General features: G+C 38.8%; 1 protein-coding gene across 3 annotated transcripts in view; it reads right to left on the reverse strand.

Annotated features, from left to right (window-relative positions):
- The window catches only part of ptprfa (protein tyrosine phosphatase receptor type Fa), a 146,632-nt gene that overhangs the window by 107,040 nt on the left and 15,727 nt on the right, over window positions 1-23,865 (reverse strand). The window contains exon 1 of one of the 3 annotated variants that reach the window (XM_079460916.1): window positions 14,251-14,489. The exons of 1 other annotated variant lie outside the window; for it this stretch is intronic. The gene's annotated coding sequence lies outside the window, so the exon portion shown is untranslated. Of the gene's footprint in view, window positions 1-3,371; window positions 3,522-14,250; window positions 14,490-23,865 lie in introns of those variants that run through there. One more of the 3 variants, XM_079460918.1, reaches the window with a different exon arrangement.

Raw genomic sequence — 23,865 nt, forward strand, 5'->3', positions numbered from 1 at the left:
ATCTGAATATTGGAATCAATGATGAGAGACTTGTGTCAGTAACTAAGGAGGATTCATATAATGTAGGATGCTGCCTACACAAACAACTAGGCACCTCAATCTTGAAACAGAGCTAAAACCTTTCAGTCTTTCACATTTTCTCTTTCTATGGTAAAGAGCACCCAAATCTGCTGTGTTTCCAGCAGGAGGGAGAAAGAATCGAGCAGAGAGCAAGCCGTATATTTTCCCTTCAGACTCAGTAGGTGTGAAGGGGAAAGGATGAAATGTTCCTCCTGCGGGAGGAGCACCCTCCAGGGGCAGCGCTTTCTTATCTCCCCTGTTATCCGCCCACTCCCCACGGGAAGGAGACACAGAGAGAGTCACAGACACCGGCTCAGTATTATAAAGTGTTCATTCAAATATCATTAAAGACGCAAAAACTGACTAAAAGCGAGAATGTCTTTCATCAACCCTGCTAATAGGGCATCTGTGTATCGTTTCTGTCCAGATAAACACGACCACTTAAAGGTTAGGGCATGTTTAACTGAGTTTATGGTTCTAATAATCTTGCGATCTAAATGCTTAATGTTGGTAGCTGCTTTGCGGATAAATTTAAATCGTGCCTTTGAATGTGTTTTATGAAACTTGCTGCGTAGAGGGAATGCAGGATAGGAATCATAGGAACTCCATCTATACTATAATGTATTTTAAAAGCATCTTCACTATCAAATACAATTTCCAGACTTGAATTGATCTTATTTCTACTTTGATGACTTCACTATTATCCTAAATGTGAAAAAATGTAAACATTTTCCAGTTGTTTTTGTAGTACCAATCTATCATACATGTATTCAAACACACGTCCACAAAAGCACACATCTAAGATCTAACTTTCATCTCTGAACTTTACTGCATGCACGGACACACGGAAAGAGAGAAGAGTGATGGAGCTCATCTCTGGCAGCCAGGTGCACATCTCTGGTCGCCCTGCAGCTATGCAATCCTGTGAGATTTGCGACTTTCAAGTGGTGAGCAATAATAAAAAAGCAAATACTGTGTAATGCCACAAAAGCGAATACAAATGAAGACAGAAATATAAGTTTGGGACAACACGAAGTTGATTAAATGACAGATTTTCAAATTTGGCTAAATGAATCCTTTTAGACGTGAGACAAGAAAATCAATAGCGCAAAGCATGTAGGTTCTTTTTATGCATACGGAGCGCAGCGTGTTGGATGATAAACTTTTTTTAATCTTTGTTTGAGGGAAGCACTCAGTGTGCTGTAAAGCGCTTGTGGGTTTATGTGGCCGCAGGGAAATCTCAGGCAAAAAGGACTTAAAGACTTTTATCACCTCAGCAACTAATTATTACAGCCCAAAGAAAGAGAAAACAGCTAGACATTGTGTGTGAGATGCAGAAGATACAACAAAAGTTAACAAGATAGAACAGACGAGCCCCTGAAGACGTGCCATTGCGACACATCCTGTGACGCGGCCATAAAACATTTATGAAATACCTTTTGCTCCCAGTGCAAAGTATCCACAGCAAAGTTAATGGTATGATTACACTAATAAGGGGAAAGAGATATATAATGACAGGGTAAAAAGAACTGAGAAAGATATAATATAAAGTGCGTGTGATAAATGCAACAGCACAATGAAATGGAGACCACACAGTGAGATTGGAAAAGAGATTTATACTGAGACCCTTTAGCTTCTACAGGAAGCTAGTAATAACGCACAAATCCCACAAAGCGGTACTGTTCTTACACATGAAAAAGTGACAGAAACAGGATCATGATACAATGGTCAAATTGATGTTCAATAAAAAGATATGATAACTTATAAAGTACCAAAATAAAGAAGCTTTATATTGTTAATGATCCTGTAGGTCGTACTGCAACAGCGCATTCCTATAAAATATGCGGTCACAGGTGTATTATAATAATTTACAACATCTTACCAGTCTCAAGAATGTGTTTTATAATTGCAGTGAGGACTTATAAAGAGAGTTTATTGGCAGTCAGTTGAGATGTACTAGTAAACACAAAAGATGTCGAACACAAATTGATCCAAACAATCTGGACACTTAAAAAGCCAGGCTTTAATATATCTGAATATTTTTGCATTACTTTCCACAATCCATAATAATACAACAGATTACCAGACCTAACCATGCAACTAGTCATATGAAGTCACTCCTCATATTTACAAAGGTGAATGTGACACATTCCACAAACAACAACCTTACGCGATTTACTGTATTATTTATTTATTTAAAACTAGCTGTTGGGACAAGTTACTGTCATCATTTACTCACCCTCTTGTCATTTCAAATCTGTGTGATTTTCTTTCTTCCGCAGCAAACAAAAGAAGATACTTTGAGGAATGTTGGTAACCCATTAACTTCTATTGTTTGGACGAAAAACCAATGTACGTCAATGGGTACCGCCGTTGTGCCGTTGATACCAACATTATTTAAAACATCCTCTTTTAACTGTGCATGTCAGTGAATATGTGTAAAAGGTTTATGGGCAGAGGACAAGCAGATTCGAACAATGGATATATTGATGGTTTATGAGCAATTATTTTTGCTTCACCATAATAAATCCACTTCACAGAATAGTCAATTAAAACTGTTATGTCATTGTGTACTGAGAAATGATTTACAGTACGAACGATCTAAAGCGCTCCAGACAAATGGGGTTTAAAAATCAATCCGAAATTAATAACAGGTTAATGTGCAATTTGATGTTGATACTGCAAGAGGAACAGATTAAGAAGTCGAGCACAATGAGTAATTGGCTATTTTAAGAAGCTGGTTGGTTGAAAGCCTAAATTCCCAAACGTGAGCCAAAAGACTGCGGTCTATTCATGCCGTAACATTCCCAAAGCATTCCAGGATTCATTCGACAGAATGTTTTATTGCACCGTGCAGGCGTTTTCCAAAGCCTCCATAAAACTGTCAGGGGTCTAAATGTACTGGAGTGTAAGCTTATGTACAGCCTGTCCCTGATACACAATAATGAGTTAATGATCAGTCAAGGGTGACCCAGCGTTCACTGAGCTTGGTCCAAAACACCTCAGATGCCAAGATGAAGTGGACGTTGCACGGCTTGGCTCTCCGCAAATGAACTTTGTGAATTCCAGCAATTACATTCATTACAAACAACTGTCTGGACGCTCATCGCATGACCCTTACTACACAACCTAAATCCGTAAAGGTATCTAGGCCAGTGGCTTAGAAAAAAAGTGTTATTTACGTTGTTAGTCTTTTGTTTGCTGCAATGTTGAGATCAAATGATAGTCTAATAGATAAATCTGTTTCTTTTGCATTCCCATGACGATGCGATAACGTGTCATAGTGTCCTGCAAAGCAAAGAAATAATTACCTGGACACAAGCACCTGGACTCTCTTCTCTTCTAGATGAAATCAAAGCTATGGTCTGGCTACGGATTTAAGACATTCCCACTACAAAACAAAGAAAACATCCGTTCCAATGATGACAGATCTGAGCATGTAAAGAATGCTGATAGTGTGTTAAGCGGACTTAGACAGCAAACCCTTCCTGGCCGAGCAGTAAACCATTCAGAGGTCAGACAGGTGAGCAAATAGCCTGCACTCTGTGAGGTCAGATACCCGGAGAGGTTAATGACTGTTTTGTCCTGAGGCAGAACATTAACCCAAGTCACCTACAGGCCACGACATTAACGCTAGTGCTAACATGAAGGTCTAAGCCTTTCACGTCACACGGTCACTCACTCCAAAAGTCACATATACCACTGTCGTTGCTTCTTAAATGCAAAATGCCTTATGTTAGGGTCAAGATATTGATTGCAATGAGACGTCAGTTTTTAATTGGTCGACAGCACTCCGTCTGGCTTCCGATGTTTAATTACATGCAGTGCATTTATGAGACGACTTCAAGCCACAATTAATCAAAACAAAACAATCGATGACCTTCCGGTTAAAGAGCGAACTTCACAATTGCATGAGACAGAATAGCCTTGTGACCTGGTTTCACACATAACATTGCATAAAAATTGGATTCTGCACTGCTTTGAATGTATTTGGTTTTGAATCTTTTAAGGATGAACTAGGGTGGACTTGCGGGTTGGCTGTTCTGACTTACTGCCACAAAGTTATACTTAAAATCACACTAGGACCATGGCAGTTTGTTTTGAGGGTATCTGCAGGTTTGAGATTATGAAGACTTTTAAGGCTGAGAAACATAAATAAAAACAGCCTCTGAAGCAAATAGGCTACTTAACCAGCAAATGGTTCATGAAACTGACAATGTAGAAAATCATGGCCTTACCCAATAAGATACATTTTTTTCAAGCCAATTGCTGATAAATTTCACTATTACTTCACATTTGTCAGTGTACCGCTCTAGCAGCTCCGTTAGCAAGTTGCTCACATTTAGGTTGCAGATTTACAGTTTTTTGCATCTCTGATCTCTGTGTTTAGTAGAAATCAAGTGTTTATGCTTCAAATATTAAAACCTTCGAGTATTTTTTTATAGGACATCATCAAAGATTTATAACAATTTCATGTAAAATAAATGTAACATTTTTCAAGGCCAGAAATTTGTTGGATGTTAATTGAAATTTTCTATAAGCAATACACATCTAGTTAAGTGGCAGCAAACATCTGTCTATAAATACAAAACATGAACTCAATGTCGACGTGTCTGTGGGCACAAGTTTTTATCAGCAAGTCACATGTTGAGATTTCATATGCATCCTGTGATACACCGGAGAGTGAAGATGCCACCTGTTCTCCATTACAATGCACATATACACAAAACGTATCACAACAACCAGCATTAAAGCTAAAAGTGCTATAACAGGAGCAAAAGTGTCCTCGTCTCTGAGCTCCAACGCTCTCTTACAATACACCTGCAATCCCTCTCACACACAAGTGCTCTTTTAGAGAAAGAGAAAGCGTTTGCGTCTGCCAGCTGTGTTGTAAGCAGCTCTGAGGGTGGAACAGCGTGATGGGACTCGTGGGAGGAGAGGGGAGCAGGTTTACGAGTCCTTTGAGCACATAAATCTGTCCATTATAACAATGTGGTCAGTGGCTATAGAGGGACTCTCCTGAGAGATGTGCACCCAGGAGAGAGCACTCGCTTTAATAAAGACCACGGCAGACGGGAGGCAGATTCTCTTCTTTTCTTCACAGTAGCTCCGTTCCAAAACCTACTGATATGTTACCTTCTCAAAGCACGGATGGGGCTCAATTGTTGTATGATCAGTCAGATGTTTAGTCAGTTAGTGAGGTTGACTGGTTTATATAGATGTTATTTAGCAAGTTATGGTTTTTGTAGTGCTTTAAATACTGTAGCACGTTGCGCTTCAAATGTCCAAAACCAAGCAAAATGATGCTGCCTTCACAAAAAATGCTGGTTAATTTGAACCCATGATTGGGTCAAATATGGATAAACCCAACTGCTAGGTTGACCCCATCATGAGTGGAAAAATACCCCAAATTTTCGACGAATCGTAAGGTACAACTACAGTAAACTTCTGTTTGTAATGTGGCCAAAAGAAAATAAATTGTAGATTATACAAATAAATACAGCAACTACAATTTATACATATAAATAACACTATGGATAAATGAAAACCCTAGATTACTGTACATAAATAAATAAGATTATACTATAGATTATATTTTATAATACTATATCATTATATTTCAGCTCCGTATAATTAAATGTGTTTCAAATAGAGGGAATAAGATGACCACCTTAAAAGTAAAGATGGGAAATGCACATAATTTTAGTTAACAAACTTAATTTACTGTGTTAATCCAATAGATGTTTTACATTTTTTGATTTGACAAAAATATAAGGAAAAAAGATTATAGATTTTGTTTTAAAGTGTAGAACGGAAAGTTCTGCCTCACAGTTCAAAGTCACAATCTCCTTTCTGACCTATTGGAACAGGTTGAGAGTCGTTCATGCAATGTTTAACCGATGCAAAGAGTTGCTGCCTATGCACTTATAAGCTCCATTTCAGCTGGAAGGAAGCAGACTGTGAAGGCAGAAGAAAGTGGTTTTGGAACAAAGCTCATTTCCTTCGGCTCTGTATCTTATAGGTTTTCGCTCCTCTTCAAAAGCTGTGCAGGGCTGCAGCAGTGCAGTACTCGAGCAGGGGAGGGTTGTCTATTGGACCCCCACTGCATCATGGGATTGAGAGGCATCACTGAGTAAATGGCGGCTTCCAGCTATCTCTCCTCAAAGCACTTAGGCTTTGAATTGGAATTAATTACCGGGACGTCTCCCTTGCATCGTTCACATTAACATCTTACTATTGACAAGAGCGTTTATGTGAGCATGTGTGCGCTGATGAGAGTGCCACTGTAATCAAGATCTATAGCATCGCTCTGTCTGTCTAACCATCTCTCTCTACCTCATGCATGTGTGTGTTGTTGGAAATTCAAGCAAAATGCATAATTTCCAAACCGACAGAGGCAGAGTGTTGTAGATGCCCGTTGTGTCTGTGTGCATGGAAGTTTGGTTACAGAGCTGTGCGCGTGCCGTTTTTTTACCGTGGGTCTGTCTCCGCGAGATATAAGGGCAGGTCTAGATTTTCTGTGAGTGAAATGAATGCTAAATAACTTGAGAAGGAAAGGGAGATAGTGAAAAGTTAGTCAATTAAAGACATGCTTTGGGATGCTGGTGATGTGCCTCAGTGAGTTATCGCAAAGCTGAATGAGAGCGGACGTCTTATCATAAGAGCAGAGAGAGAGGGTGGAGGGAAAATATTTCATTCTAAAACACGGTTCATTAGTAACCAGATTGAGAGATATTCCTCTGCCTCAGCAGCCATTACTTACGGTTTGAGCCACGAGTTGCTGTGTTCAGAGAATTTAGAAAGAAATAAAATCACAAAGATCCCTGGGATCGAACAAATGACCTTGGCGTTGCTAGCACCATGCTCTAACCACCGAGCTACAGCTACATTTCAATATTTGACATGGCCTTACTCGGTCAAAATGAAGATATTAACGTTTTACTGAAAGTCCTTTATATCAGGTAGAATGGTTTTATGTAACAGAAATGACTTTAGCTGGTTCAATAGTGCTCTCCCCCAGTCGCCATTGTTCTGCGAAACCAATGGTTTACCCAGAATTGATATGTGAGGCTGGGTAAACAAACAGAGCAATGTTTTGATAGTGCCACACAAAATGTTTTTGATAGAGACAGCACGCCCACAGGTACACAAACCACCTGATGTAAATTATACACAAAACTAGAAAAGACTCTCTGATTGGATGGCAATTGTAAGTGCACACAGTCAGGTTCGCAAGGTTGGCACTTTGAAATACTGTAAATACAGAAAGCTTTACCCTATCTTAGAAGCCTTGTGCGAACACAACATGGCAACATGCTGCCCGTCTCTGCTGATTTACAAAGACGTGCAGTGCCCTGCTTCAGGTACACAAATCTTTTAAAGGACTCTGTTAGTATACGACCGGGGTTCCTCCCAGCCTGTCAGCTCTCTGTGGAAGGACCGGTCGGTCCATTCAGTGAGCGGATTATCACAGAGAGGAGGACGAGCGGATCGATAGCATGCTGAAGCGCAACACAGCGATGAGCCTCTAGGCATGGCTGACACATGAATGCAGCTTTAATCCCTACAGGGTTAATGTAGCAGAGTCAACCATCCTTTATAGGGACTATACTTAGAATACAAAGTCCAAGCAGACAAAGAGCTGGAACTGAGCTAGTCCGTCTTGTTAAAAAGAACAGTGGAGTCAATTAAATCAGAATCTAAAGGGTGTGCAGTATAGAAAATATAAAGACACGTGGTATAGAGCAGCATGTGGGAATAATTTGCTGCAAATGCACAACATGAAATTTCAAGCTAATTCTTCGTGAATTTCCGTATTGACAGGAATCAGATGTTGACGTACAGTGTGATATACAAATATAAATGAATGCTTTACTCAAATCATACACATCCATTCTACACCAATCTGCTTTATCTATTTTTCACTTCTAAGTGCCTTTCTCATTCTAGTTGTAAATGTTTAATGTTGACAGCAGGTAACTGTAAGAGTTCATTCATGCCGCTAAATATGCTTTTAGTCGGATCACTAACAGGATCTGCAACTTTTTATCGATCCCGTTCCAACATCAACATCTCAATCAACGACATTACGACAAATACGTTTCCTTCACTTCTTTCAAAAATCTCAGTTGCTGGAACCGTGCGGAAACTTAAATCCTCCAGAAATAATCTGACACCTGAGATAAAACAGCCACGCGGAGCCAAACCAGACAGTGGAATGTGTACAGGTATGATTTGAATAATCCGACCTTTTACAGAGACACGTGTTCATTATTTCCCAGTATGTCCATTACAGACACTGAGATTGAAGATTGTGACCTTTGTGACCACTCAATGTCTAATTGTAGGATTCAGGTGTAAACCCAAAAGTGCTCAAAACACCTCTGATGCCGGTGACGTTAATGAGATACAGAATAGGAAGGTTTACAGCTTCACGTGTCCATTAAATCAGAAGTTCTCAGCTCATTTTTGTACACCTCACAAGCCTTACTTTGTGTATAGAATAAACACAATATTGAATTTAAAACAGCAGTGTTTATTTTGTAAATGATCTGGTATTGTAAACAACAAGGATGTGCATGTCATAGAGTAAAGCTGTAGTGAGATTCACTTTCTGAAGTTTCAGACAGCCAGGCTGAAACATCCATAGAGAAAGATCAATTAACTTAAGTTTAAAATTAAGTTGCATTAAGACTTTATTCTGACTTAATTTTAGCAAGGCTTCTGCTTAAAACAAGTGGAGGGAAACATATATAGTACAAGACAACATTAACTCATAACACATATACAGTACCAGTCAAATGTTTAGACACACTTGGCAAAAATGTTCTCAAATCTCAATCTCAAAAAATCTTTGAATCTGAAGGTATGTAAGTATGCTTCAGTGTTTGAAATTACATTTGTGCACAAAAATAAAACTGTGGATAACAAAACTAAAGTTACATTGTAAAAAAATATACCTTTGAAAATGATTACTTGGACCAAATAATGAATAAAAACAGCCTATAAGAGTCCAGCATAGACAGAAATTACTTTAATGTGGTTTAAAAGCTTCCCATTTCGTGATCTTAAGAAGCTGAATGATAAAATGTCAAGAGTACGATTTTGCATATTCTAGAGTGACAACTTTAGGGGTCATTCTCGTGAGCAAGGTCATAAATTCAACGCTCCTGTTTTTCTAGCCGCGTCCAGATTAAAATATTTAAACTTTTCACAACAGTATTTTCCTTCTCATAATAATTGATTTGCATCTAAAGGAATAGTTTACCCAGAAATGGTCCCCACTGACATGACCATAGTAATTTTTGTTCCTACGATGGAAAGTCAATGGGAACCATTTTTGGGGCAAACTATTCCTTGATACCGTGAACAGTACAAATAAAGATAAATATGATAAACTTTCATAAATGAGAAAGAATTCAGAGTGGCTAGAAATACATCTGTTTTACATGATTTACATGCGTTTTGTGTTTAAGCAGGAGGTTAGATTGCTCTCAATCCAGCACTGTGTTTTGGTGCTTGTGTATACGTGAGGTGGAACTAGGGGTCCGCCATCCATCCTGGAAGGATATCTAATGAAGGCATTAAAAAATCTGACTGATTTGCATATGTTGGTGGTCAGTCAGGGGCAGATAAGTCACACAATAAATATGGATAATAATTTTATCATAAGAATGATAAGTTATTTCCTCAAGTGTATAAATGTAGAACATGGGCGCCTAATAAACGACACGCTGCTCTGTTTTTCCAGCTAGATGTCGCATACAATTTGCTCGAAGTTAGACGTGTTTCCTGCAAACATACCCAGAGGCTGAAAACAAGCCGGAATGTCTACCGATAAAAAGGTTTCTCCGGGGTCAATCTTTCTGTGACATCAACAGCTGAGAACTTTGAATCTTTCGTAAACACATTAAATCCGTACAGTGCTAATTTTTCATGGCTGCAGGGCGTGTCAAAAAAAAGGTTGTATAACACAAAGGGGATATGAATGACACCTTTCATTACGACCCATGTAGAGAAAAGCGCTTTCACCGAGAGGGACACCTGTTGTTCGGCTAAAGCACCTTAACCCATTATGGTGTACAGTTCATTGTATAAACTTTTAAAGAGTCAGTGACGGAGTTTCCTATTGTCTACAAACGGCATTCATACACCTTTCCAGCACTCTAATCCTCCAGTTTTGGCTTTACAGTCAACTTAGAAAACAGAGACGGTTTCTTAGCAATGCTACTGTCAGAATCCTTCCGAAGACACTCGAAGGACGAGCACAGACTTGTGCCACGGTGGTGGCGAACAAACACACCAGAACACACACTTCAGAATCGAGACTTCTTCAGGTACGTCAACGAAGATGCCAGACATCCGTGACGGAGTACCAAAGTTAAGAAATAACACACAAAACAGCACTGCATTTAAATACGGTGTCAGTTATAAAACTAGATTTTAAATTCCTGAAGGAAACGGCAGCGTTGGCAAGCTTTTGACTTTGTTTTTGTGTAAATAAGACAATGAACGATAGCCTTGGAAACCAACAAACCATGGTGTTCCGGTAGTGCAAATGTGTCTCTGTGTTAGTGTTTCTCAACCCGGGGAAGGAACAAACATTTAATGTAGCTTCAAATAAAAAAAGACTAAACAAGCATTAAAATAGGATATGACAATCAAAAATCATGATTTTTCATGTTTGGTTATTTTTATAATCTACATATCTATTGTTTAAATATTGTAGACCAGTAGTTCTCAAACTGGGAGCTGTGGCACCCTCGGGGGGAGGCCAAGATCGATCGAAGGGGGACAGTTTTTGTCATTTTATGAAATATTGAAATTCATAATTTTTAAAATCAAACATCAGAAAAATAACACCACCAACCAAAAGAAAAAAGAAAAGTTAAAAAACTACTGTTGTTGACAATAGTGTGATTTAAAGGAGTCATTTGGCACGATTACATGTTTTTCTTTGTCTTTGGTGTATTATAATTTGCCCATGCATGTATTAGACACGTAAAATTGCAAAAATTTAAGTATCGGAACAAAAGATGCATTCGATCTAAAAGCGAAAGCTCACCCAGACCTGCCTGAAACGCCTTGTGTAACCACACCCCCACAAATCTAAGTCAGTTCATGGTACGACTTGTAAACGCAAGCAATGTGGGCGTACCTGTCAATATAATTGCTCTGGAACCTGATGTTCCAAATATGGTAAGAGGTTACATTTCCGTCACGCGCTTCGACCAATCACTGCGCACAGTATTCGACCAATCACTGCGCACAGGTTAACTGGCCAATCATAGCAAACCTCACTTTTCAGAGCTTTGTCCAAAATCAGTGCGTTTCAAAGAGGCGGAGCAAAGAGGCCAAACATGCACGGTATGTGGAAAATACAGCGTTTATTAACCTTAAATCGTGTACACACATTGCATTACATCTTAAACAAACAATAATATTTTTTTAAGCCGTGTCATATGACCCCTTTAAGCAAAAAAGGCTGCGATTCACTGCTCTATATGGTTAAAATAAAGAACCACACGAAACTAAATCCATAAAAATGCATTGTAACGATGTAATAAAGGCGATACAGTAACGTTTAAGCCCCTAAGCATCCTATCTTAAGTCAATGGAGGCGCTTGAAAAAGTTTCATCTGAAAGTCTGAAGTTAACAACGACCAAAAGTTAATGGAGTTGATTCAAACTCTGTTTGGTAAATAGTTAAGTGGTTCAGACTGAATTAATTGCAGAATTGTATTTTAAGGGGTTTAAGGGTTTAGAAAGTATCCTAGCCAGAATGTTTGAGGACGTCTGAGCACTATAATTATAGCAGATGTCTCCTGTTTCATAAGGGGAAAAGTACAGAGCTGGTAACCAATCAAAGTTCTCCGGTCAAAGAAGATCAAAGTTTGCCGTCTCACACATCAGCTTTTGAAGTTTTCAAAGGAAGGGAAGACGGTTGATTTGAAAGATTGTATCGCCGCTTTAAAACCAAATAACTGAAAGTAGCAGCTCGGAAAAATGAAGTTAAACTCTAACACCTTTTGCTCCCCTCAACACGAGATAACAGAAATAGTGGCAAAGATGCAGTTTACTGGAAATCACAGCGACAGAAATTCAAATGCTAATTGAATTTGATTTATTTTGAACTCTTCTTCAGAGACTCATGGCAGAGGAACTCTGACTTTGAAATCTCCATCAAAGAGAGCAATAAACAGCAAATGGAGACATTATACGGCAAACAAATTACAGCCGCCATAGTTCATAGTGGATTCATTCACATCCAGGCGAGATGAAACAATCTGAGGAAACCCCCGGACACCGTGAGTGTATTATGTGTCCATCCTCTAATGTAACATAGGGGACGCATCCATGAAACAATTCATCATGTAGCAGACACTTGCTCTGCACCAAATCAACTTTTTCTTGCATTTACTTACAATTTCACAGTGTCGGTCAAAACGAGTCTTGTGTTCTGCTACCAAAGGTGTATTTGCAAGCAAAATACTGCAAAAAATGGTTCCTGTTCTGTTTCTGAATGCTATTCATAGACATCTTCATCAGACTGCTAATGGATAGGTATTTAAAACCTCCTTAGTTAAAAAAAAACAACTTTGAGTTTACATAAGCCACACAAATCACTTAATACCAACAAGACCACCATAACAGACCAAAAACATAGTTCTTCAAGCAAACAACACAGAGCCACAAAGTGAACCACGTTTTTAAATTCCTTTGCATTCCAACCTCAAACTGAATGGACACGAGCCACGGTGGGCACACAAATACACAAAGAGGCTCGAAAGGGTGACCTCACAGTCATAAAACACCCCACTCGAGTGGGCCAGTGGATCAGTGGAAGAATAGTAGAGCTCACAGATTGAGCTCAAAGGGTCAGCGAGGTTAAGATATCTAACTATTGTTTTTGTTGTCCCATCTGGGGAGTAAACAGAAGCACAAAGCCTCCTCTCACTGATGTCCTCCCATAAACCTCCTTCTCTGTTATTACGAATGAGAGCTGCACGTTGGTGGTCCATGTAGCAACATGCAACCACTGAGAGTGTGAAGGGAAAGTGAGAAAGCAAGAGAGGGAGTAAGAAATCTTGGCAGTGACTGAATGGATGGCATTGCAGTAGGGCAGGACTGTGGGATTAGACGAGACAATGGTATGCTTGAAATACGCAAGGCTCTCTGTGTGAAATAGAATCGCTCCCTGGGGACACAAATGCATTCCCTGCTGAACAAAGTGTGACAGACAGCCTTGTTCCTGCTGACTTCTCACCAAAAAGACACTTCGGATTGGCTATTCAATCACAGCAGAGGAAAAGTTGCCCAGCTCATTCTATACCGGCCTGTTGTTGCGGCGATATGTGAAGTCATATTCGCTGTTACCACCTGGTGAATAATGGACTCCTACATGTGTTACGAACAATGCAATACACTTTCTTTTAAAGTGGGCTCCAAAACACAGACGAAAAGTTAAAAGAGTGATTTACAACAAAAAAGTTTGGCAAACCTGTGATGGACAACCGGTCAACCGTTTTTGAACAAACCTGTGGAGTCTATGCCATCTCCAAGACATGCACAACCCATAAACCAATTTAAAATTTTGTATAAATCCTTTTATGCTTCATTTGTTTTACTGAATATCATTTGCATTAGTCTACAATTATAAAAAAAAGCATTTTCACTATTATTCTATAATATCTGGACTCCACTATAGTTTTTAAAGCATCTAACTGTTTCCCTCACATATCACTGACTGTAAATTAAAACGTCGAGGAAACACAATGTTTAATTTCATACTCCTATTCTTAACATAAATAACACATTCAATTGACCATTTAAAACAATCACAACCTCTCAGGTGGATATTATGCGAATGAGTAAAGAACAGAGATAAACACTGATAAAATCTCTTGCCACAGGATGGCTGTGATACTTTTACTGGTTTCCTCTTAACCCCTGGCGTTTTTCTGTACAAACAGTGTGATGAGAGACACTCAAGCTCTAATAAGACAATCATTTAAGCGCAAATTATTTGTTGATGTCATTTTGAAATATAATAGTGTAAATATAAAGGTGAAAAGAGATCTGAAATAACAACTGCATTAAGTTCATACATAAAAAACTGAGCAAAATATAAAAATCCCACTTGTGTTTTTGAAAAGGTAGGCAGACATGCAATGGCTGTGCATCACTTACCCATGCGAAGAAAAGTCACCCAAGGAAATCTGAGCAATTATGGAAAATCCTCATATAAACAAAACGTAGTCCTGAAGAGGAAGGCAGCTGTACGTGCGCAGAAGAACAGACTGATCCATATACCTGACACTGAGAGGACAGCGTTGCTCTATCTCAGTTCTCAGCTGGGACAGAAGCGCTAGTGTCTCTGGGGACAGACGGACGCTTTCTGAGACTGTGAACGAGACTAATTCAGCCACAGGGAAAATCAAGCAGGTGTTGAATTACAACAAGGCCAGAGGGAGGGGCTTTATCTCCCCAGCCAATCGGAGAAGGGAACCATTGTTTGATTTTGTGCAGGTAAATGGGATGGCCTCTCCTTTTTCCTTGCTGGCACCAGACCAACAGGTAACTGAGGGCAGTAGGGACATTAAAACGGGTTGGTTTGTTTTTTATGAAGTAGATAGACAGACTGGCTGGCAGTAAAGTTGTTGTTGAGATAAAGACCTCCTTAGTACAATATGCTGACTGATTCTGAACACGGACACAGTTTGTCTGACTTGCTAGCTGCTGTAAAGATAACGCTTAGCAAACAAACAGGGTGTCAAATATAACAAATACGTGGTTTGTGTTAGACTTCAAAATATCAAGGGACTCAAGTATTGACACTCATGGTTCAAAAAGCAGCAGGAGAATTAGAAATGCCGACATGTAAATGTGTCACCAATGTGCTCAAAGCAATGAGATCTCTTTCGTTTAGATTCAATATACCGACTAAATAGCATGTAAATGCTTACAAGTGGAAGCAAATAGATGTTAGATTACATATTCACAATCTTACTTTGCGAATAACTGACTCGGCAGCTTCCAATTCAGTCGACTTCACTAGCTGACACAAATATCTCTGAAACAATATAAATAAATGAGCATCATTTCCCTTTAATGGTAAGCAATACATTTGTTGTTTAAAAATGCATGCTGTTTGTGTCATATTTTTTGTAATTCAAGCCATTCAAAGGTGAATTTTTATTTCCTAACACCAGTAGTTGGTTTCTATCAGGGTTAGGCAATGTCTATCTTATTGGCATCAGACGATGTCTACACTGAAACATCGTGATGGATCTCGTTATAAAGTGAGGCACGTGTACATCGTCTTCATACTACGCAGGCTGCGCAGACGCGAGTTTTCTTTATACAACGCGAGCTGCGCGGAAACAGGTCTTACAGTAATAAAGCTCACCATCGTGATGTCTGTCAGCCATCGGCGATGGCATTGTCTATCGGCCCAACCCTAGTGTCTATCATGAATTTAGCATGCTGATGGAAGTACAGTAAAGCGATATTTTATGCATGTATCAGAAACAACAGTGGCACTTAAAATGATAGTAAAAATGATACTAAACAAAAATAACTTCCCTCTATAAATGATTCCAGCAAAGCAGAGCTCCATTTATCGCATGAAAGGATCAATTAAAACACCACTATGCCGCTTACATTTTCACCAATAATGTACAATGGCAGCATATTAATTCTGCATCTTAGCAACGGAACAGCTCTAATGCCCAAACCCCAGCACCACCTGTCAAACATACATGTTCCCTTCAGAAAGCAATTACCTCTAAACAGGACTGCTGGGTATTCTTGATAAAGTGCTTGGACTATTAATTAATGGGTTTTGACTAAGAAAAATGAGGCAGAGTAAAATTACAGATGTATCAGTTTTCATTAAACTTTGGCTTCATAGAGGAGCTCTTTAAAGAAGAGAATCTACTGCCAGGAAGGAACCCAACAGACAGCATCTCTATCTTTTTCACCATCTCTCTCGATACACATAAAAGCAGATTATTGGACTCTCCGCTTTCGGATAAACCCACATTCATCTTTCATTTACGGCAGCGGGATTCCTGAGTTACATTTTTTCCAAAGAAAGGGACATATGCAGATGAACTGTTTCTAAATAAAGACAGCGTTAACCCATTTCCACCAGCTGCCACCCACAGTTCAGATCAACACTCGCTTCACGCAACTGCAGTGCGCATGAAAATATGTGTGCGTGTGTTTGTGCGCCTACAGTTCCCACAAGGACAGTAAACCCTGAAACCACATACAGTCAACAGTTCCCACAAGGAAATATCCTAATAAACACACTAAATAATGAAAATATAAAAATGTCAAATCGTCTGTTAGTTTCCTAAACTCGGCAAAAAACAATCAACGTAACGTAATGTAAAAAAACTTGAATTAATCTTAGAAATTGGACACTTTACACACTCTTAGGACAGTACTCTCATACAAACAATGAAAAAGTGCACGTGCTCAACCTGAAGGCACAGTGCTTGGTTTCTAATAGTATTATGGTCATGTCACGTAATATTACACCCTGGATTAAGTTTCACTACAAACCTCAGCACATGAGCAGCTGCTGACTTCAAGAAAGACATTTTCTACATCCATCCGGCAGGTTTCAATCTTGAGAACCATTTGAGAGGACAATAGCACCTGCTGGAACTGAACAGAAATCCAATGTGTGAGAATCTTAGAATAGAAACAGACAACTGAGCAAAAACAGCTCTACTTTTGGCTCATAATGAGCATGTTTTGGAAAATGGAGATATCACAATGTCCCTGCTGAACGGCAACCAGATGTTGTGTTCAAGACTCAACAATAAAAATTACCCAATCGCCCGGTGTCAGTGAGAGAAGGATTAGCACAACTGACACAGGTCTGCCTTGAAACACATACATTGTGTGTTTAGAATGTTAATGATCTTAATATGTCAGTAAGGCTACATTATCCATCTGAATGATGTAGATGTACACTAGGTTTGTTAATTGAACGAGAACGAGTTGGGATTGTCTGGACAGCTAAAAGGAAGCTAAAAATGATAAACAAATCACCAATGTTTTGCACACTATGCCATTATTTTCCAGCAACATTGTTCTGTGTAATCCTTTTTGCTGAGAGGGATTGTGTTCATGGAAATGACATAATCTGAGAGTAATCTGGTTTGCTAAATTACACATTACTGCAAATGGCCAAATACATGACCAGATACAGTCTTTTATGTTTATCAGCGCTTGTGAAATTATATAACTCTTTGCAGAGTAACCGTATTTGCCCGTTTTCTGTAATTCGGTTAATCGGGTAACTTGATTCCTCAAATAATGTATTATCGTTATTAATCACATACAGATTAAAAATTTGTGTTTACGTCTGTGTAATTTGCATATTTATAAAAACATACGCATACATTTGTTTATTTAAGAAACATATTGGTAAATATAAATAATTAAATGTAAATATTTCCTAAATAAGTATACATGTATGGGTATGTGTTTATATATATGCACAATACACAGACATATATTATGTAAACGCACAAACTTTTATTCTGGATGCGATTAATCTTTTGACAGTACTACTTTTCTAAGTAACTGTCTTTTGTAATGTTTGATATGATCATGAACATTCGGGAACCGAATTCTAGGACCTGGAATATGTCACTTTGATTCTCAATCACAGCATGCTGCCATCAAACATTTTCCCCTCAACTGATCGGCAATACATTTGTGCCAGTTTGTGGTTTCTTCCCAAAAAAAGCCCTAACTCTAATAAACATGCATGACAATGTAATTATTTGATAGAAAGCCATGCTTGTTACAAGCAGAATAACGTAATGCACATTCAAATAAAGTCAAATAACCTTCTCTGCTTCACATCGGGTTTCTTGATCATCATGTCTGTGTTTATGTTGTCATAAAGACCAGCGGACAAATTCATAGATACTTATTGCTCAATTTTTAGATACTAAAGTCGGCTATTAATGTGTTTAGTCATGTACTGTTCCTTTCGAGAAAGGAAACAAAAAGGTCCTCAAGAAAAAAAAGGTTCTAACAGTTTTTTTATTTGAATGAAATGGGTCTATTATTGTTAGTATGAATAATATCAATGACTGCGTAAGGCTGTGAGATATACCTTCAGCGGACATAAAAAAAATGCCCAGTTTACTTACAGAGACAAAGGTTCATGTATTTACACAAAAATGTGCGTTGTATATAGATTTTATTACACACAGATCCACTAAATTTGCAAATGCCTATATAGAAAATAAGCTCTCTCAGTGGCACAAACAAAGGGGATCTTGTCTCTGGGTGATATAGGGTGAGTTCACATCTGTTCTGATACAGCACTTGGTTCCCCAGGGCCAGAGGATGCAGCAGACAGAGACAGTGTATGAATTCATAATGTTAATCAATGTGAAGGACGACACACCCCACTGTGTGAGTGCAACAGATTCCCTTGATTTATACCCATGCTGACCACGGAGAGGATGTGCCATTAGCCATCACACAATGCATTAAGATTTCCCTTCCCCTAATTATGTACTCTCTCTCTCTCTCTCCATGACATGTGGGGTAATTACAGAGTCACATGACATTTCTGTTAGGTTGACCAATCAAAGCCTGACCACCTCTGGCATCTGTGCTCGACTAAAGAACAATGAACAGCTTCATTTATTAAAGGGCATATTTTTGACGAACCATGATGGGAACAGAATCCCGGTCTCACAATGGAAAAGTCACTCTAACTAGGGCAATATAACACATGTTTGTAGAAAAGCAAGTAGATTGTGCTATATATCATGGTATATAACACAGCTATGCAAAGCAAAGGTTCATGTGAGATGACTTAATCACTAAAATGGGTATTCAATGCGAAGCAGCAATGCACTCGTTCCACATCATGCAATACCACATACGCCTCAATACACTTGCTTGAACATACAGAAACTATAATATACAACTGCAGATGTACGATGTTTACTGTACCGTATCATATTCTGTACATTACCATCATCTTGTTTTGTAAACCCTGTTTTAAAGGATATTGCATCATCTACTGTATGTAACTTACATGGTAAGTACATTGACAACACTCTTTCTTCTTAAACACAATAATCCATGCTTATTCATGCGTTTCTCACTCCCCAGTCAGCGTGGAGAAAGATTCCAAGCTGTGATACGGGAGAGGAACCTTGCAGCATCCAGACTTCACGCTATAGGTGGCCCACGAGCATCCCGGAGCGCAGCTCCGATTTCCGAGACACTTATTCTCCATCTGCATGCACAGGCCTGTCCTTGTGTACACCACTGGAGGGAATGAGGGTCTATTGATGTCAGCTTACAGAGACAGCACTCATCAGGGTAGGGAAGAGTCATGTCCGCCTCTTGTTTTATATTTCAAGCGAATGGTTTTGAAAAGCACGGCTCTGTTTTTTTAAGGAGGCCACCTCTGCTGTGAGTAAAGAGACAGGTATTACAGTGAGGATGTGTGCTGTCATAACACACAAAGGCTGGTGGTGGTGTTGTGGTGCTTAACATTCTGCGCCGGCAGCACAATGAAGCCCGGCTAGGGCGGACCCATAAAATGTGGAAAGCTTCCGTATCAGCACTGTGCCCTTGCGATAGACACTTAATCAAGATTGCTCCAGTGGGACTGTATTTGCAAGTTGTGCATTGTAAGTTTCTTTGGATGAGTCATAAATGACGAGTATCAAAAAAGTGTGCCACCTGGAATACACGCCCCATATTCAACGATTTAAACATCAATAGGTGCAAAAGGCTTTTACCAGATTCTCGTGGAAAACTTCCAGCAGGGGTGGGCCATCTGACGATCTTAAATCGCGATCGATCTTGAAGGCGTGCTTAATCCACATTTCAATGGAATTGTGAGGATCATGATCTTGTCTGAAGTGTAAAACAAGAGGTGTGTTCGACATCATTCAGCGCTGCACAGACCCATTGGCGTATGACATTGAAGCACTGCGAGTGCAGAGAGCTCTTTATGCTTTGGAATCACTCTCACCGTGCTGCGAGCTCTCACGCATTTGCACGTTTTGCAAGTGCATTAGACAGAGCGGCTTGTTTGTGTGAAGTGTGTTTGTCCTTGTTTGTGTGTGACGTTAAATTAATGGAGCTAATTTACTTAGTTGTAGTCTATTTTGCAATAGTTTCCCGGCAGCATTGAGTCCATATAGCTTTTATCTAGAGCTCTATAATTTCTGTGATTCTGTAAATCTGTCATCTGCCGGTTCTGCGTGTATGATGGAATATGTTGCACAGTTTAACCACTGTTCTACAGGACACAAAAGATGATACTGACCCCCAATAACTTTCACTGTAAAGACACATTTTTCAGAATATCCTAATGTGTTCCACAGAAGAAAGTCAGATGCTGTACAGTAATATCCATTTGAGGAAAGTCTCACTGACATTCTGGCATTACACAACAATTTTTTTTACATATTATTCTGAATAAATCGATTTATTGATTGAGGAATGACATGTTATAAAACCCAAAGGCCACTTAAATAACTCAACATCAGTGATATTGGCACAGTTTTCTTATATTTTTCATTAAATAGTTCAATTACACGTTTGACAACATTACTCAACCATGATACAGTATGTCTAGTTAATACACTATAGTTATAAAAAGTGATAAAAAGGCTATATGAGGCATTTCTGTCTTTTGCGTACACAACCCTGTCGAAAACTGTCGGAATTTATGCTCTGCAACTCAATCATACCCTCAGCACTACTCACTGTTCATGTAACAGTGCCGTACACCAGCACACCTGTCGAGGCCGAAAGGTCGACATGCTTTTTGTCTCTCTGATGTAGACACCGCCGGAGCTGTCAGCGAGTTCACGACCACCGCAGCGACAGTCATGTTAAAGTATGGGTCAGTATTGTATGAATATTTTAAACATTCAGTTCTGATAAAAACCTCGTGGCCAAAAACGAGTTAGTAAAAATATATGATTTGTTAAGAGCAAATAGATCTCTTATTTACCCAAGGAGAGAATCATTTCTAGCAAGATCTGATGTCTATAACTCATACCACCTGAAACCAGACGTGATGTGGGGTTCGTTTGTAGATATAATATTATCGTGTGCACCGTCTTACGTCAGTTTGTTTCCAGATTAAGATGTTTGCTCTGAGGGGATGTTAGTATAGACACATGCACCTGTATGCTATACATTTGTGCTGTGGTTTGAAAGACTGTCAAACTCAAACTGCCGCAGCTACTGGGGGGCAACGTTTAAATAGACAAATCTTTTGTTCAGAAAATATAGGTCACCTTTAATCACAGCAGGCAATTTCACTTCATAATCATACACCCACTCAGAAAGACATGAGTCTAACATAAAAACCTCTTGGCTTAGCATATAATCATGACTTCTGAGGGGAAACAATCCAGTTTCTCCTTACTGCACAAACTGCAGCGGGATTCTCTTTAATTTCATAAAAAATGTCTTTAATATCTCAATTGTTTCTCCCGGAAAGCAATGAGATTAAATGGAATCCAAATGATGATTATTTATTTCTCAGATTTATTTAAAGATCCATTGTGTCATTTTTAAAGGATTTATTGTAAGAAATACATTTATAACTGTGTCTTCAGAGGTGTAAGACCTTCCATAATGAAGCGTTTTATTACCTCAGGATGACCGTGGGTGCATGTGGACATTTCATTGCTTGAAATTCACCATGTTGTTTTTTACAGTAGCCCTAAATGGACAAACTGCTGTACAAAGCGTGTTTCTTAAAAACGTTATCTCTTTTGACCTCGCAGTGCTTCGAAGGGAGGGTTGAGGAGGGCCGTTGGTTACAATTCGCAACCTTTACCACAAGAGGCTAGCTACATTTAATACACTGGATGTTTCATAATCTTACATAAGATATTCACTCGAATTTGTCATGAACTACTGTAGCTTGTAATGTGAATAATTCAACAGCCATTTTCTCCAGGTTTATTCAAGCCTGGTTCTCAAAACAGCAGCAGGGAATTTCTGCTTTAGAGTCAAGACACGGTGCACAAACCCACAGACAATTAGCAAGGCCACTTCAATCTCTTCCATTGTCTTTCAAGGGCTGCCCTTAATTACGGTATATACAGACAGAAAGAGATTCTTTTCTTTGCGGTTTGATAAAGTTTCTTATTCGTGGGTTTTATTATGCGGTTGCAGCTGCGAGTCTCCGCTCACAATTGACTGGGGTGAGTTTCAATCGTGCAGGAACAGAAACACACGCTGTCCTCTTATCCATTCAGCATTTACTTTCCATGTACCAGGATGGGGTAATAAATAATAATCTTTTAAATTGTCATTTGTATGGAGTGCAACATCTATCATTCATAATGAGCATGTCAATAACAAGCAGTTGATCTTATTATTTCTTGTGGTGTGTTTGTTGGGTCCGTCCCTATCGAACTCCATGCTGTAAGTTAGTATAATTCTGTTGAAAAATATAATAATTTTCTAACAGAATTTTTGAGAAGCTCATTGACTAGCTAAGTTAAGAGGCACTATATCTAGTAGGGATAGTTAAATAAACCTTTATCCCCAACCGCATGTGTTCAGTGAGAAACTCATCCTGATGAGTGAAACTTCAGACCATGTGACCTGAAGAGACGTGAACTATTACTTTTGCAAGTTATCATCCTGAAGATCAAGCAGAGACACTATCCCATATAGACACTCAATGAAGGAGAGACCTGAATATGTAAAAGAATATCTGGGCCGCGGCTCATTTTAAATCTGACTAGTATGTTTTATAATATAGTTCGTTAAAATTGTAATGCGTAAAGACTGATAAAGTTCAGCTAATGTATTGTAGCTGGATACACATTTTATACATTCAAATAAAGTAGACAAATTTCAATAGGATATGCTCTAATATGACCAGTCATTTATGCTGGTGATACCTGAACAGAACATGTTGCTGTTTAAACTAAACTCATTCAAGCCTTGCCAATTTAAGTGCAAGATGATGCACAAGAAAACTCGCTTACGAGTTTGTGAATATCCAAAAAAAATGCGCTAAAGGAAAATCTCAGACATGACACAAATATTGAGTTGTCTTTGAAGTATTGCGCTTAAACTGACAAATTCACACACGAAGTAGGTCAACATGCCCCTCTTGTCGAGAATCTTAACAAACATCGTAGGTTATGTCTTAAGTGAACAGACGAAACGTATGAAAAACAACGCATGTTTACAGTATCAGTGTACTAGATCTGTTGCGTTCCTCTTAAAGTGACATCAGCATATTCCTGCTGTCTGTAAAAAGTCAAGGAAATAACTCACTGCTTCTGACTATAGCGTCTGTAACTTGAATTATGATTCGTCTTTATTTAATTTGTACATATGCAAATGTTTTATTTGATTACTTTAATCCATTTCTATACCTTAAAAGGTATATATACAGTATCGTGTTTTATTTTCTGCTTTGCTCTGTTGTTTTATTGGTGCTATAAATACAACTTGTGTACTGTATAACTGCTTAAAACAGATGAATGGCAAAAACAGTCTATGATCTAAATTGCCCCAAAAAAACTTAATATAATTAAAAATTCACTTCACAAAGTTAATAACACAGGTAACGTAATACTCTGAATATATGAATATTTCATATACTGCCCAGCCCTAATGCCCATCACAAATAACACAAGTCCTTTTCTTTTATCTACAATAAAAGAAATGTATAGTGCAGTGTTGCCCCTAGATTTACAGCTTTGGAGGGGGGGGGGGGTCTCTATAATGTTTTATCAGGCCATTTATTTTCTGAAT

This window comes from Barbatula barbatula (genome assembly GCF_947034865.1).
Source record: "Barbatula barbatula genome assembly, chromosome: 7".
NCBI classification, from domain to species: Eukaryota; Metazoa; Chordata; class Actinopteri; order Cypriniformes; family Nemacheilidae; genus Barbatula; species Barbatula barbatula.